Genomic DNA, 17720 nt, shown 5'->3' with positions numbered 1-17720 from the left:
CTGATGTTGGACATGAAGGCCTGGCTCGCAGTCTCCACTCAAATTCATCCCAAAAGTGTTCTATCGGGTTGCGGTCAGGACTCTGTGCAGGCCAGTCAAGTTCCTCCACCTCAAACTCGCTCATCCATGTCCTTATGGACCTTTCTTTGTGCTCTGCTCTGCAGTCATGTTGGAATAGGAAGGGGCCATCCCTAAACTGTTCCCACAATATTGGGAGCATGAAATTGACGCTGACGCCTTAACTGTTCCCTTCACTGGAACTAAGGGGACAAGCCCAACCCCTGAAAAATATCCCCACACCATAATCCCCCCTCCACTAATCTGGATAAGATCTGGACCAGTGCACAAAGCAAGGTCCATTAAGACACGGATGAGCAAGTTTGGGGTTGAGGAACTTCAAGTGTTACTAAACCCAGATCCTGCATTCACTATATCCGTTCTCCCAACGTACACAGAACATGGAAATGCAATCATTTTAGTAAATATAAACTGATAAATACTTTTTTTCATCAGCTGTATATAGCAATTAGAGAAATCTTGTGACTTGTATCAGTTAATGCTGATAGTTTGTAGGAGGCGTTTTCATTTCTCCCACGATTGTCTTATCAGGCTACAAGACCCTCCATTCTCTGTCTGAACATGTCTGGACAGTGCTGATTGGCCCTGTGCTGATCACATGTACCATGCCAAGAAAAAAAAAACATCCATCATTTAAGATGTGACATCCCACCCACTGTGTTCTTTTTTAGTTACTGGGCATGGAGGAGGGACGGAGGGACTGGGCTGTCATTTAGGATCTGTATACTCGCCCACATGCGTGATGTCAATACCATGTGACCTGAATAGCTCAGCTAAAACCAGGAAGTGTTCTCTGAGCAACAGAGACCAAACTGAGCATGTGCAACTGAACTACACCTACTGTGCTTATCTGGACTTGTCCAGAGTGAACTTGCAGGAGGGGGAGGATCTGTGCATACAGGATCACACAGCCTTTTTACATAATGCAGAGGATTAATCACTTAAGTTACACAGTGAGTATATCAAGCATGCTATTCTGCATCCACAGACAGATTTTACTGTTGTGGGTTTAGTAACACTTTAACCGCTTGCCGACCGCCGCACGACTATTTACTGAGGCGGTCAGCCCCTCCTGGGCAAAGCTCTAGGGGGCGAGTGCGCGCCGCTGGAGGCGCGCTCCCGCCCCCGCTCGTTCAGTAACATCCCCACTCGAGTGACCGGCGGCTCCGATGTCCGCCGGTCACTCGCAATCTCCCGCTGGAGAGGGAGAAAGGCAGGCGGCTGATGTAAACAAAGCCGCCTGTCATTCTCCCTGGTGTAACTGCAGAGATCATACGATCCTGCTATGTAGGATTGTATGTCTCTGTGGTTACATCACTAGCCACAGCCCCCCACAGTTAGAAACATACCCCTAGGGATACATTTAACCCCTTGATCACCAATAAAGTTAACCCCTTCCCTGCCAGTGTAATTTTTACAGTAACAGTGCATATTTATAGCACTGATTACTGTAGTCACTGGTACCCCCAAAAATGTCAGTCAAGGGTCCGATCTGTCTGCCGCAATTTTCGCAGTCCCGCAAAAAAAATCGCAGATCGCCGCCATTACTAGTTAAAAAAAAAAAAACAATAAAAATTACATAAATCTTTCCCGTAGTTAGTAAACGCAATAACTTTTGCGCAAACCAATCAAAATATGCTTATTGCGATTTTTTTCACCAAAAATATGTAGCAGAAAACAAATTGGCCTAAAATGTTAAAAAATTTAGATTTTTACATTTTTTTGGGGGAATTTCATATAAAAAAATGTGAAAAATATTATTTTTGCAAAATCGACGCTCTTTTTTTGTTTATAGCGCATGATCAAAAAATCGCACAGGTGATCAAATACCACCAAAAGAAATCTCTGTTTGTGGGAAAAAAAGGACGTCAATTTAATTTGGGTACAGCGTCACACGACCGCGCAATTGTCCGTTAAATTCATGCAGTGCTGAATCGCAAAATACCCCCTGGTCAGGAAGGGGGTAATATCTTCCGGGGCTTAAGTGGTTAATACCATGTGACCTGAATAGCTCAGCTAAAACCAGGAAGTGTTCTCTGAGCAACAGAGACCAAACTGAGCATGTGCAGCTGAACTACACCTACTCTGCTTATCTGGACTTGTCCAGAGTGAACGTGCAGGAGGGGGAGGATCTGTGCATACAGGACCACACAGCCTTTTTACATAATGCAGAGGATTAATCACTTAAATTACACAGTGAGCATATCAAGCATGCTATTCTGCATCCACAGACAGATTTTACTGTTGTGGGTTTAGTAACACTTTAACTGGTCTGCACAGAATCCTGACCTCAACCCGATAGAACACCTTTGGGATGAATTAGACAGAGACTGCGAGCCAGGCCTTATCATCCCACATCAGTGCCTGACCTCACAAATGCGCTTATGGAAGTATGGTCAAACATTCCCATAGACACACTCCTACGTTCATGTGTGTGTAATGGCAGGTGTCCCAATACTTTTGGTAATATAGTGTATATGCTGAAATCAATATATGGCCAGGGGAATCGAAGTGTTTCCTAATCCCAACAATCATTATGTTTATTTGGACACTGGTCCCTTCCCTGTTCTAACCCTAACCCTAGCATAAATAAAACACTAAAATTCTCTATGATTAGAACTTTTTCTAAGGAATAATACTTGCACCACAAGCCTTAATACATGTTATAAAATGAATCCTGTGTAAGCAAACGTGCTTTTGAATTTTTTTTTCTTTACCGTGCCAAATGCACATTGCTTATTGGAGAGTAAGAGGGAAATTCATCATGTCTTACAAAGGCCTGCGGATCTTCTCATGTTTGAAACCATTCCTGGTTCATACCCCCCCATTCTGTCTCTATGGATGCTCCTCACATCTGTTTTACTTTCATGTAGAGGATTATACCCTGGGTCACTTCTGTCGCCCTGCTTGGCGATGGGCAGACTATTCATACAAGTCAACCTACAAGTGGCTGCATTCATTTCCCATAGCTTCCTTTCTGCATGTGTTGCTGTGGAAGCGACAGAACTCTTGGAGCATAGCTCATTCTGCCTCTTTCAGTGTGTCAGGCTGCTTTCTGGGAAGAGGCACTGATAGCATTGTCTGTAAATGAGGTGATAATAGAACTATCTACATGACAATACCACCAGTTCACACTCCATTTGTAGAAGGGCTCAGGGGGTCCACAGCTGCTGCTCTAGAGTGGCGCTACATCACTCTCTTGTTATAACAACCTTTTCATATGGGTCCCGTATGGACGTTAAGCGTTTCAGGTCACTTTCTGACAAGCCCTTGTTCCCAGCTTCGGTTTTAAAGCCACCCAGTGGCAGGTCAGATGTGTTCTAAGAGTATCTCACACTATTGGAGGATGAACCTATGACCGAGGCTGAGAATCTAGAAAACAAACCTTTTTTCATACGGAAAAGTGAGGATCTGTTGTTTATTTACTTTTACAGCTTTTGAAAAAGTTGTCCTATATCATAACTTATTAATTGCATTATACATACATTATAGGATTCTGACCTCAACCCTCAGGGTTACTCTCCCGCAGAGAAGCTACTGTATGTATAAATAAAAGCTGCATTTGAAATAATAAAAAACAATATGATGTTCAAACTTTAATAACTACATAACACAGTACTTGTACTTTTACTTTCAGTACTTGAGTAGCAATTTTTTTTCAAAACTACTGGTACTTTTACTTTCAGTATTTGAGTAGCAAAATTAAAAAAAAAAAACTACTTGCAATACTTAAGTACAAAAAATGTTGAATACTTTAGTACTTCTACTCAAGTCACTTTTTGATCGAGCACTTCCACTTCTACTCAAGTCACTTTTTACTCGAGCACTTGTACTTTTACTCAAGTATGGGTTTCGAGTACTTTATACAACTCTGCTCTCCCGGTAACTTCAACATTAACGGTACCTATCCTTGTAGCCCTAACCCTTAAGCTGGCCACACAAGGATCGAAATCTGGCCAGTTAAGCAAGAGCCAGCCAAATTCTGATCATTGTGTGGCTTTTCCTGTTCTACAGAAGTCAAAGCAGAAGATCTACTTTCGTCGAACAGGACTGCCGGAAAAAGTTCATTTGATCAACAGCTGCAGCGCTGATTAGTGTATTCTGACAGCAGAGGAGTCCCACTGTCAGAATACAAAAGCACAGCAGGGAGGATTCCTCCATCTGCCCACCAGCTGAACGAAAAAAAAAAACTGAATTGGATATACTCCGTTTAAAGCCTAGTACACATTATGAGCTTGGTTGAACGAAAAAAAAACTGTCAGCTCCAGTCAGAACCACTGTACTAACGATCAGACATTAGTACAGCAATTTCCACCGCTGAGCTGTTGTGTTCTGACAGGGGGACGGGGGACATGGGACGCCCCCCCCACCACCGCCAGAACACTCTGGTCAGCCATTAGCTGAGAGTGCTTATCAGGAGCCAGTCGGCTGCTGGTTTTCCAGCATGCTCGTCCAACAAGAGCCAGCTAAATGGCCAGCTTCTGTCAGACTGGCTGACATACACACGGGCCAAATGTCGGCTGGTTTTTATTGAACCACCAACATTCGACCCATGTGTATGGGGCTTAAGACAAGCCTTAGAAAATTACATTTTCTTTCCTTCCACTATGGATGGAAGAAAATAAAATCACTTTCATGTTGATGGGGGAATGCCTCCCACAGAGCTATTGTGTTCTGCCAGCGGAATTTCTGCAACTGCTTCAGAGTTGCTGTAGGCCTCTTGGTAACCTCTCTGACCAGTTTCCTCCTGGCTCTCTCATCCAGTTTAGAGCGACATCCTGATCCAGGGAGGGTCTGTGTTGTACTAAATACCTTCCACTTCTTAATAATAGACTTCCCTGTGCTTCTAGGCATTATTAAAGCCTGTGAAATGTTTTGTATCCATCTCCCGATTTGTGCCTTCCCACAACTTTATCCCAGAGATACTGGTGACAATGCCTTGCCACCCATAGTTGATTGTTTGCTTCAGTTGCACTACCAGGGACTGAAATGTTACAGGAAAGTTATTTTCATAGTGAGCTAATCAAAATGACCACAGCTGATCACAGTTGAATGTCAAGTGGCTTTGTATGCCATTGAGAAGGTGATTAGCTACACCTGACGGAGTTTACAAGCTATTTTTAGGAGGGGGGGCTGCTCCTTTTTCCAACTTAGTGATTCTGTTTTTGATGTATTTTTATTTTTTCTGACATGTTGGTGTTATATCTTTCACTTGGATGTTACAAGTTGCACTTAGTAAATACAGCTGGATAAATCAAAAACTGTGTCTGTCTTCATGTCAGGCGGCAAAGCAACAAAATGTAAATATTTTAAAGGGGGGTGAATCTTTTTTATACCCACTGTATATATAGTATGTGGTAGAGTCACATGTGTAAACGTTACAATACTTCCAAAATTCAAACTGTGTATGGATAGCCTTACTTTCCATGTAACCCCAACCCTCACATTAAGCCTAGGTTCACACTGAAGTCGGTTTAAAATCATGCAGCTGAACTCGCATTTCTAACCGGCATTTTCAGTCCGACTTCGGGGGGGCGATTTGACAGATTTCTGTGCAGGAACCCGAAGTCGCCAAAAGTAGTACAGAAACTACTTTTGAGTCTGCGTCGCACCGATTCAGACAGTGCCACTGCCGGCAATTGGCTCCGATTTGACATGCGATTTGGCATGTCAAATCGCATGTCAGATCGGACCAATGTGAAAGTGGACTTACTCGTAATGTAAATCTGACATTCACATCCTTAGTACTGATCATTCCTATATTCTTTAACCCTAATGCCTCGTACACAGGATCAGATAATCATACGAAAAAAAAAAAGCTTTTGAATTGATCGCACGATAATCTGATCATTAGTACACAACTTTCGACAGCCAATCACGACATTTCATCCTACAAAATCTGAAGGGACGAACACGAAAACTTTTCTCGTACGATAGCCTTGCGAACAAAAATCGTTTAATCAGTACAGTATGCGTTCACTAAAAATCGATAGACAAAGACCACACATGATCAGAAACACGAAATAACCCGGAAAAAGCCTGGCTTCCATTGTTTTTGTTTTGCACTCTCCGTTACGTAGCTACGCAACCAGGAAGCTTTTCCAGAAACGTACGAAAAATATACGTTTAATACGCATTGTTGAATTCTATACTAGTATCATGCAACAAAATGTGAACGATAAGTCGTCCGATTATCTGACCGTGTGTACGAGGCATAACACTAGCAATTTCATAGACTTTGATAGAAGTCTTAAAGATACAAAAGCATGCAGGTCCCTTTGGATAGTCCTTTGAGAAAGTATTATCGGTATCATAGTTGCAATCAGAGATTACCTGGGGTAGTGATTAGCAAACAACAGCTATCTGCTACCCCCCCCCCCCATCCCATTTTAAACATTTGAATGCTAATAACAGCTAACTTGATAATTTATGCAAACTCCGTTACCTGCACAGTTTGTGCTACATACACATCATGGCACATAAACACAAACCCAGCCCTCTACACAGGTGGTAAGTTTGTGTACTTATGGAAAAGAGATTTTCTTCTCTAGTTAAATCAAAATTGAGTGATTTTTACACAAGCATTAACACTCTGGTATATGGTAGTGTACCTGACTAATGTGACATTATTACAGTGTGTATTGAGCCTAGGAAGGTAGCTATTAGAAAACCTTTGTTAGCCCGGCCATAGACGGATTGGAATTTGACCAGTGCAGCAGGAATCGGCCGAATTTCGATCCATTTTTGGGAAGGCCGTGATGGAAACAAGAATCTTCAAGATAGCCAAGGTCACACCATCCACTCTTTGGGAAGGCTGGTTGTACTGAAGTTGATCTATCAGTCTGCTTCAATACAACCAGCCTGTCAGGTTTTTTTCGAGCAATCTCTGCCAGCGACTATAAATGCCAGAAGTGATTATTGTATTTTGAAAATAGAAAAAAAAAGTAGTGCAGCGCTCTAGTGCATAAATAGTGATTATAAATACACATCAATTTTGTAAAGTGTTTAAAGATAAATTATGTGATCAAAAAAATACTGGAAAAAAAAGTCCAGATAAAGAAGAAAATTAAAATGGAATTTAGTAGTCCCACAAGTCGTGATGGAAACAAGAATCTTCAAGATAGCCAAGGTGACACCATCCACTCTCCTGCTCTGCTTACCAGAAAGATTGTAACTCCCTGATAAGAGTGGTCAGCAACAGTAAGCACTTTCATTAATACATAGTTAGTCAGGTTGAAAAAAGTCCATCTGGCTCAACCAATAAAAAACAAAAAAAACAGTAAAGAAAACCCAACCATATAATTCCATAAATACAATCCTATACTCACAGTTGATCCAGATGAAGGCGAAAAAACCCCAGCAAAGCATGATCCAATTTACCACAGCAGGGAAAAAAAATTCCTTCCTGATCCCACGCAAGGCAATCGGATATTCCCTGGATCAACTTTACCTATAAATATTAGTATCCAATTATATTATGTACACCAAGGAAATAATCCAGGCCTTTTTTAAAGCAACCTAGTGAGCTAGCCAGAACCACCTATGGAGGGAGTCTATTCTACATTTTTACAGCTCTTACGGTGAAGAAACCTTTCTGTATTTGGAGACTAAATCTGTTTTCCTCCAGACGTAAAGAGTGCTCCCTTGTCCTCTGTGTTGACCTTAAAGTGAATAACTCACCACCAAGTTCACTATATGGACCCCTTATGTATTTATACATGTTGATCATATCCCCCCTTAATCTCCTCTTCTCAAGAGAGAATAAATTCAGTACCTCTAATCTTTCCTCATAGCTGAGCTCCTCCATGCCTCTTATTAGTTTGGTTTCCCTTCTCTGCACTTTCTCCAGTTCCCTGATATCCTTTTTAAAAACTGGTGCCCAAAACTGAACTGCAAATTCTGGATGAGGTCTTACTAATGGTACAAGGGTAAAATTATATCTCTCTCTCCATGCCTCTGTTAATACAAGAAAAAGGGCTTTGCTTGCTTTGGAAACCGCAGCTTGGCATTGTATGCTATTATTAAGCTTAGTATCTACCAGAACACCAAGATCCTTCTCCGCTATGAATTCCCCCAGTTCTACTCCCCCTAGTATGTATGATGCATGCATATTCTTAGCCCCCAAGTGCATAACTTTACATTTATCAACATTAAACATTAATATGGCAAATTCAGCATCACACAGATAGAACTACTCCTTCCAGGACTAGCGATCATAGCAGCTCCATCCTCAGGGCAAAAATGACAGGTGAATCCACATCAATGATAGACTCCCATGTATGTAAGCTCGTCCATAAACGATGACAAGAGCCGAATATAAATGAAGAAAATGCTCCAAATAGCATAATGTTGCCAAGATAATAAACTTTAATAGATATTTAAAAATTGCACTCACATGTCAAACACAATAAATCAAGCATATAGTCAGCGTGATAAATGGCGATCTGCACTCCTTCCAACAACAAAGATGGCCAAGGAGTAGCTGCGCATGCGCCGTAGCGTGTGTATGTGGCTCCTCCCTACACGTTTCATCACATCTGACTTCATCAGGGTGTATTTTAAAGGCTGGGAAAGTATATTTAATGGATAGTAAACACATTCTGGTGTTGGTACTTACCTTGCACATGCTCTTTAACACTCCATTTACCCAGCAGAGTCCCAGTAGGTTTCGGGTCAGGTATGGGACAGAGATTACACATGGCTAGGGAATCTCCCCATCCCTATTTACAGTATTTTATTCTGAGGATTGACCATTCAGGCACCATGTGTTGCATTGTGGAAGGCAGGGAAGAGAATCATGTGCTTTCTTCACCTGGAAATATCGGTGCCTGCCATCCAGTGAACTTTTAAAGCCTCAACCATGTAGTCCACAGCTAAAAGAGCCTTTACCAATCAGAGTTCCTCCTAAGGTTGCTAGGGGTTCCTTGAGCAGTGAGCCATTGCTGAATAATCTCCTGTCTGACTGTGCCTGGGTAGTTCCAGTACCAATATTATTTGGTGTGAGACTAGTGGAGTCTTTCCTTGTTTCCCTGGGGTAAGTCAGTTTTATATGCCAGTAGAGGCAATATTCTTCCTACTGGCCACCAATGTATGAGGAAATACTTCCCACTAACCACCAATGTAACATGGCATTCTTTCCAGTGACAACCAATGTAACAGGACATTCTTCCCACTGAACTCCAATGTAACAGGGTATTCATTCCACTGACTCTCATTTTATTGGGTCTTTCTTCTCAATGGCCTTCAGTATAACAGTACATTTTTTCTACTGACCCCTAATGCAACAGGGAATTTTTTATGCACCGACCATCAATGTAGAGGGCATTCTTTCCACTGACGACTTTATTTATTTTATTTTTATTAAGTGTTTATTAGAGAAATGCCTGCTTACATTGGTGTTTAGCAGCAAAATGCCTGCTTACATTGGTGGTCAGTGTAAAAGTTCCCCCTTACATTGGTATTTGGTGGAGATGTGCCCCCTTTACATTGGTGATCAGTGCATTGCCCCCTTACACTGGTAAATGCACCCGTATATTGGTGGCTTGTGTAGCACCTCATTACATTGGTAGTCCCTGTTGAAGTGTCCTATTACTTTGGTTAGCAGGTAATTCTTTGCACTGACCACCAGTGTAAGGGTGTCCTTTTCTAGCTTATTACCAATGCACCAGCACATTCCTTCCAATGACGCTCAAAGTAACAGAGGTGTAACAATGTAACAGGCCATTAGGTTTACTGACCAACAATGTACTAGCTCCTTCTCCCATTGACCACCAACCAACAAGGCACTTCTCTCACTAGCCCCCAATGTAAATGGGCACTTTTCCATGGACCACCCATTTAAGGGGACATTACACTGACCACTAATGTAAAGGGTACATAGCTCCATTGACTACCAATGTAATAAGGCACTTCTTCAGGGACTACCAATGTAAGAAGGTGCTACACATGCCCCCAATATAAGGGTGGATTTACCAATGTAAGGGGCAGTACACTGACCACCAATGTAAAAGGGGCACATCTTCACCAAATACCAATGTAAGGGGCACTTCTACATTGACCACCAAGCAGGCATTTCTCCACTAAACACCAATGTAAGTAGGCATTTCTCCACTAAACACCAATGAAAAAGGGCATTTTTAAAACTGATCACCAAATAGGGGGACATTCTAAATTAAGCACTAATGTAAGGGTGGATTTCTACACTGGGTGCTAATGTAAGGGGGCATTTATCCATAAAATACCAATGCAAGGGAGTATTTCTACATTCATTACCAATGTAAGTAAGGGAGTGTATCTTAATTGATCACCAATGTAAAAGGGCATTTCTTCACTTCACACCAATGTGAAGGGACATTTCCTAATGTAAGGGGGCACTGCACGAACCACCAATGTAAGGGTGCATTTCTCTATTGAGAACTAATGTAAAGGAGAACTGCATTGACCACCAATGTAAAGGCACACTGCAATGATTACTATTGTAAGGGTGCACTATATTGACAGACAATGTAGGGGAACACTTCTCCACTGACCGCCAATATAAGGGTTTTTTTCTACACTGAGCACTAATGTAATCATTTCATGATTATTGCTGAAAATATTTGTTGTATACAAAAGAGGGGTTTTAACCACTTGCCGACTGCCGCACGACTATTTACGTCGGCAGTCAGCCCCTCACAGGCAGAGTGACGTAGTACTACGTCGCTAGCCTGTGAGGGTCTAGGGAGCGAGCGCGCGCCCCCGGAGGCGCGCTCCCGCCCGGTCACGAACCCCCCCGAACCCGATGTCCGCCGGTCACTCGGCGATCGTCGGTGCAGAGGGAGAAAGGCAGGCGGCTGATGTAAACAAGCCGCCTGTCATTCTCCCCTGTGTAGGAATAGTGATCACACGGTTCTACTATGTAGGACCGTTGATCACTGTTCCTACACCTCAAGTCGCAGCCAATCACAGTTAGAATCACGCCCCTAGGGACACACATAACCCCTCCCTCTCAAAAAAGTTAACCCCTTCACTGCCAGTGTAATTTTACTGTAACAGTGCATATGTATAGCACTGATTACTGCAGTAATGTCACTGGTAACCCCAAAAGTGTCAAAAATGTCAGTCAAGGGTCCGATCTGTCTGCCGCAATGTCACAGTACCGCAAAAAAAATCGCAGATCGCCGCCATTACGGGTTAACAAAAAAAACAACAAAAATGACAAAAATCTTTCCCTTTGTTAGTAAACGCGATAACTTTTGCGCCAACCAATCAAAATACGCTTTTTGCGATTTTTTTTTACCAAACATATGTAGCATAAAACAAATTGGCCGAAAATGTTAAAAAATTTTGATTTTTAAATTTTTTTGGGGGAATTTCATATAAAAATTTTGAAAAATATTGTTATTTTTGCAAAATTGACGCACTTTTTTTGTTTATAGCGCATGATCAAAAAATCCCACAGGTGATCAAATACCACCAAAAGAAAGCTCTGTTTGTGGGAAAAAAAGGACATCAATTTCATTTGGGTACAGTGTCGCACGACCGCGCAATTGTCCGTTAAAGTCACGCAGTGCCGAATCGCAAAATAGGCCCTGCTCAAGAAGGGGGTAAAATCTTCCGGGGCTTAAGTGGTTAAAATCTATTCGCTGTAGGTCAAATTACACTAGAGGAGGTTTTCTTTTTCAAAAAGCAGTGATATGCCCAAAGCAATGTGCTTTACAAACGTACCTGCACTATACTGGTCTAGAGCAGCCTTTTTCAACCAGGGTGCCTTGAGGCTTCTTCAGGGGTGCCTTGGTAAAATTCCTAAAAATTGATCAAAAATCTTATACCAGCCAGCAGGTGGATGAAGCATGCCTTTTAGTTACACTAAGCCACGGGTTTTTATTATGCACGATTACAACTTTCTATACACTCACATCCTAACAATCAATGATGTCATCAGTTGATAAGGAGGATGTCTAACACCTCCACAGCATCCTTGTTTGACCCTCCTCTGCATCTTTCCCTTAGCACTGGGGTCACTTTAGCTGACTGATGGGGAGAAATTGAGGGAGAAGAGAAACATTGGAATACTAGTCAGTACCAGTGTGCAAAAAATGTATTTGCTTTGGAAGAAAAAAAAAACACCTCCAGTGCTGGGTGGCCTACGTGTGCCGATGCTGCCGCACTATTAGAACTATTAGAATCGTTTTTTTACATTTTAGAATGGGGTTCCTTGAGACTGTCCATAATTTTAACCACTTAAGCCCCGGAAGATTTTACCCCCTTCCTGACCAGGGGTTTTTTTGCGATTTTTTACTGCGTGATTTAACGGACAATTGCACGGTCGTGCGACGCTGTACCTAAACGAATTTGACGTCCTTTTTTTCCCACAAACAGAGCTTTCTTTTGGTGGTATTTGATCACCTGTGCGATTTTTTGATCATGCGCTATAAACAAAAAAATTGCGTCAATTTTGCAAAAATAACAATATTTTTTCACATTTTTTTATATGAAATTCCCCCCCCCCCCCAAAAAATGTAAAAATCTAAATTTTTTAACATTTTCGGCCAATTTGTTTTATGATACATATGTTTGGTAAAAAAAATCGCAAAAAGCGTATTTTGATTGGTTTGCGCAAAAGTTATTGCGTTTACTTACAAAGGGAAAGATTTTTGTCATTTTTGGTGTTTTTTTTTTTTTAACGAGTAATAGCGGCGATCTGCGATTTTTTTGCGGGACTGCGACATTGCGGCGGACAGATCGGACCCTTGACTGACATTTTTGACACTTTTGGGGTTACCAGTGACATTACTACAGTAATCAGTGCTATAAATATGCACTGTTACTGTAAAAATGACACTGGCAGGGAAGGGGTTAACTGTATTGGAGAGGGAGGGGTTAAGTGTGTCCTAGGGGCGTGCTTCTAACTGTGATGGGACATGGCTACTAGTGTAAAAACAGAGATCAATGGTCCTACATAATAGAACTGTCTGATCTCCATTTTTACACAGGGGAGAATGACAGGCGGCTTGTTTACATTAGCCGCCTGCCTTTCTCCCTTCCCGGCGAACGATCGCGAGTGACACACGCACTGACTTCTTAGGGAACGAGCCGGGGCGGGCGTGCCTCAGCGGGCGCACGCTCGCCCGCTATTGGCTCACAAGCCAGTGACAGGCTAGTGACGTACCGGTACGTCACTTTGCCTGGCCGGGGCTGACCGCCGCAGTATATGTACTTGCGGCGGTCTGCAAGTGGTTAAAGGGTGCCTTAAGACTGTTCGTAATTTTAAAGGGTGGCTTGACTGAAAATGGGGTTCCAAGAGACCTATTATTTTTTAAGGGTTCCTTCATTAATATATCACAAGCATGATCTTTCTCTGCTTTCATGGAGTTAATGGCATTTGGAAGCAGACAGTTTGCTATAAGGCAATGTTAGAGCAGACACTGACAAATGAGGCCAAGGAAGCTCTAATTGGCTGGTTGCGGCCAGGGTACTTAACTTGCAGCCTAGAGCCTAAACGCTGGCACAGGATTCATTCTTTATATCTAATCTTCTCTACAGTTTAGTATGTTGAGAATTGTAAAAATAACTCTTACTGGCACTAAAGTTTCTATTATGATCTTGCATTGTGGGCAGAAATGCGTGCTTTGAAGTGTACACCAATTTTTTTATGTTGTTTCTTGTTAACCCCTTATCTGGTACATCCTTCCTCCAACAGACCTGACACCACAACAGAGACATTTCATGTTTTATATTTTTATCTCCTTAGTACATTTTTAGACTGCAGGTCTGGGGGCGGATCAAACGTTATCTCACGTCTTGGGTTCTGATTTTTCCACTTGTGAAAAGCAGTACATCCTGTAAGTGATGAGAGGGGTCATAGACAAGAAGCTAGAAATCTCATTTTCTTTTCTAAAGCTTTTACAGGTTGAGGAATATATCTCACCGCTTTCCAGTATCCACTCCTGTGTAGCTCCTCAAACGTTCACAGTAAATTACAAAATTTCTATACCATTTTTATTTAAAATATCGCAAAATGGCTCTTGCTACAGGAGCAATTTTTAATATGCACAAAGTGATCTAGAGATTCCAACCTTCTGTATCTGATCACTTTGCTTGAACAGGAGATTAAAGGGAGATATGATCATTATGTATAAATATGTAAGCGGTCCATATAGTGAACTTGGTGTAGAGGTAATTATTTTAAGGTCATCACAGAGAACAAGGGGGCACTCTTTACGTCTGGAGGAAAAGAGATATAATCTCCGAATACGGAAAGGCTTCTTCACAGTAAGAGCTGTGAAAATGTGGAATAGACTCCCTCGAGAGCTGGTTCTGGCAAGCTCAGTAGTTTGTTTTAAACAAGATTTGTTTTATATACAGTAACTGGATACTAATATTTATAGGTAAAGTTGATCCAGGGAATATCCAAATGCCTCTCGGGGGGACAAGGAAGGAATCCCCCCCCCCCACTGGAGTAAATTGGATCATGCTTTACTGGGGTTTTTTCCTTCCTCTGGATCAACTGTGGGTAAAGGCTTGTGTATATGGAGGTTTTCGATTTGTGTTTTTTTTTTTTTTTTTCTCTCTCTATGGATTTAACTGGATGGTCTTTTTTCAACCAGACTAACTATGTAACTATGTAACACAATGGCCCTTATTCATCAGTCTTCAAGTAGCACTTAAGTGGCATATCGGTCAATATTATCTTATGTCACTTTAGCTTACCTTAAGCGTTCAGTGCAGCTTGGTGAATTGGGGCCTCTGACTTCCATGGGATGCACTTTGAAAAGTCTCCCTGTAATTGATCCTCCATGAACATGCAATGTACAAGTAATACATATCTGACTATATATAATGTTAAAATTATTTGCAATTCTTTACCTCCATAGACCAAATTAAGAGAAGATTATTGGTTATTCATAAAAATGTTGGGGGATCTTTCCAATTTATTACTCTCATGAGACTGAAGATGCCAACTGAGACTTAAGATGCCAGCTGAACAGTAGTACAAACCATGGGCTTTACTATAGAACACTCTGTTCTCTTTAGTGGCTGAGTAACAAAGCCCAATGCCAGATGTTTTTACAAATGCCAGCTGTATGTTAGTGACCAGAGCTTTTGTATACACTAAAGCTGGCCATACATTATACAATTTTCTTATTCAATTTCCTTTAGCTTTACCTTCAACTATGTAGTGCAAGGGCTTGCCTGATTGCATACAAATTTAAAGTTTTTAGGTTTGACCTCATATTATATGGTTTTAGTAAATCTAAAGGAAAATTGTATAATGTATGGCCAGCCTTATAGGCCACTTTCACAAGATACTGATGTTTGAGCATCAGCATTTCTAGACGTGTAATTATGCATGTGTTTGTGTATTCACTTGTACAATACATCAATAAATAGTAAGCTCTAGTGCATTCGTGTGATAAATGTTTTATATATCCGTGGAGACCTAAGAATAATTATATATATTATTAATCAAACATCTAGAGGTGTTGCCGCCAGATCCTATATGTGCATATCACATAATGCAAGCAGTATTAATATTAAGGCCCCGTTCACACTGGGGCGATCCGACTTGCAGGGGGCGACCTCATAGGTCGCGACGCCCTGCTCGCGCCGCGACCTTGGAGCGGCCGGCACGGACTTCATAACATTGAAGTCTATGCAGGTCGCTCCGGGTCGCCCCAAAGAAGCTCCGGACCCTTTTTCTAAGTCGGAGCGACTTGTGTCGCTCCTATTAGAACGGGTCCATAGCTTCTCTATGGCGAGCGACCTGTCAGGCGACCAGGTCGCCTGACAGGTCGCCCCAGTGTGAACGGGGACTAAAAGACCGCGCTACACCAAATAAAAAAAAATAAACCTTAGTTTCTAGTTGCATAGTTAAAAAAGCAACCAGATATTTATAAATTTGAAACAAATTCTGAGTATTGTTGATAATAGGAAACAAAAGTTTGAAGGATAGTTCATCAAGATGTTATAGGTCAGGGATGGTGAACCTTGGCACCCCAGATGTTTTGGAATTACATTTCCCATGATGCTCATGCACTCTGCAGTGTAGTTGCATCATGGGAAATGTAGTTCCAAAACATCTAGGATGCCAAGGTTCGCCATCACTGTTAGGCCCCTTTCACATGGGAGGTGCACCCGACGGACTCAGTTTTGCTCAGCGGGAATCGATTCGCTGATCCCTGCTGAGCAGGGAGATGACAGCTCCGTCTCCCCTTACTTTACAGAGACAGAGCTGTCAGATCCCCGCTCTCCTTTATAAGAGATAGGATGAAAACAGACCGCCTGTCTGTTTTCATCCGATCCTATCCGATCCGATCCTCCAGACGGATGGAAAATAGGGTTTCCATCCGTCCGGATTTCACAGACAGGATTGGATCGGATAGCAGCCGGTGTCAGCGGAGATGTCTCCATTGACATCTGCTGCTCCATAGGTCTGCATGGAGCATCCGATCAGTTCTGCCTGAAAAACTGACAGGCGAACCGGATCGGAAAGCCCATGTGAAAGGGGCCTTATAGGTAAATCCTTAATGATTATACTCCCAACAGGTGGAAATGGTCATCACACCCGCTCTTCCATAAGAAAAATGCAAACACACTGCAACAGATGATATCACCTGTAGTGACAACCACCACCACTAGCCTCTCACTAGCCAAAATTCATTATTATTTAGGCTTATATGCACATATTTCCGCCAATTTTTGAAAAAATGTTAAGAATTTGACGTTCTAATCAATAATGAGCACAGTGTAAATGCGCACACCCGGCTAACTTTTTGCAGCGCATACAAGAAACGTGCTGCAAACACCCATCGTGGCTGCGCAATCATCATGGCAACACAAGCCAGATGGGCGTTCCCAGTACGTTCCCAAAATGCGCGCCAACGTGTGCTAACTGTGTGGAAACCGTGCAGTCCAATTGGCAACGACACCCCAATCAAGGTTAGCATGCCATCAAGGCAACTCGAGCACAAAGCACGCATTTTCCCCGCAGGTTGATGCACAGCTGGAAATGCCACCCCAATCACAGTAAGAAGGTGGTATCTGCAGGTAGAAGGTGGTGACGGCATCTTGGTACACCCCCGCACTGCTCAGCGACAAACTGATCATATAGTAAAATAGACTATTTCTCTAGGTCGCAGTGAAATATTCTATTTCATTCTATAAGGGGAGTTTGCTGCTAAAATAAGTGTAAAATTCAAGACTTGCGTGGGTGTTAAGGCCCGTACACACGCACCGATTGTTGGCCGTAAATTTTTGGCCAACGTCCGATCGGCCGATTATCGGCTTGTTAGTATGATGCTTCCGACAACCGACTGCGACTTTTCGGCCGAACAAAATCTGGTGTGCATGCTATAAAATTTTTGTTGGCCAACAAAAGAACGGCCGATTGTTCGTCAGTCAGTACAGATTTCGGCCAACAAAAATGTGATGATCAAGACTGGGCATGCTCAGTGAAGAAAAAACACACGAAAAGTAAACCAGAACATGACATCACTTCTGAAGTTGGTTTTTGTTGGCCGACAAAATTCGTGTGCAGTCTAGAGCACATTTCAACCAACACAACAACACTGGACAAAAGACGGCCGATCGGTCGGCCAACAATCGGTGCGTGTGTACGGGGCTTTAGAAGATGTCTGCCTCTGCTTCATGTTCTGTCACAT

The 17720-nt window shown here is 42.2% G+C and overlaps 1 long non-coding RNA gene across 1 annotated transcript in view; it reads right to left on the bottom strand.

The window, feature by feature from the left end:
* The window catches only part of LOC309548618, a 34047-nt gene extending 19175 nt beyond the window's left edge, over positions 1-14872 (bottom strand). The window contains exon 1 of the long non-coding RNA XR_014224999.1: positions 14770-14872. This is a non-coding gene — a long non-coding RNA (uncharacterized lncRNA). The remainder of the gene's footprint in view (positions 1-14769) is intronic.
* Between the last annotated feature and the right edge of the window lie 2848 nt (positions 14873-17720).

The sequence above is a fragment of the Pelophylax lessonae genome (genome assembly GCF_965119305.1).
Source record: "Pelophylax lessonae genome assembly, chromosome: 2".
Classification (NCBI taxonomy): Eukaryota; Metazoa; Chordata; class Amphibia; order Anura; family Ranidae; genus Pelophylax; species Pelophylax lessonae.
The sequence above is the reverse complement of the archived record's forward strand: the minus strand, read 5'-3'. Positions and strand labels throughout refer to the sequence as shown.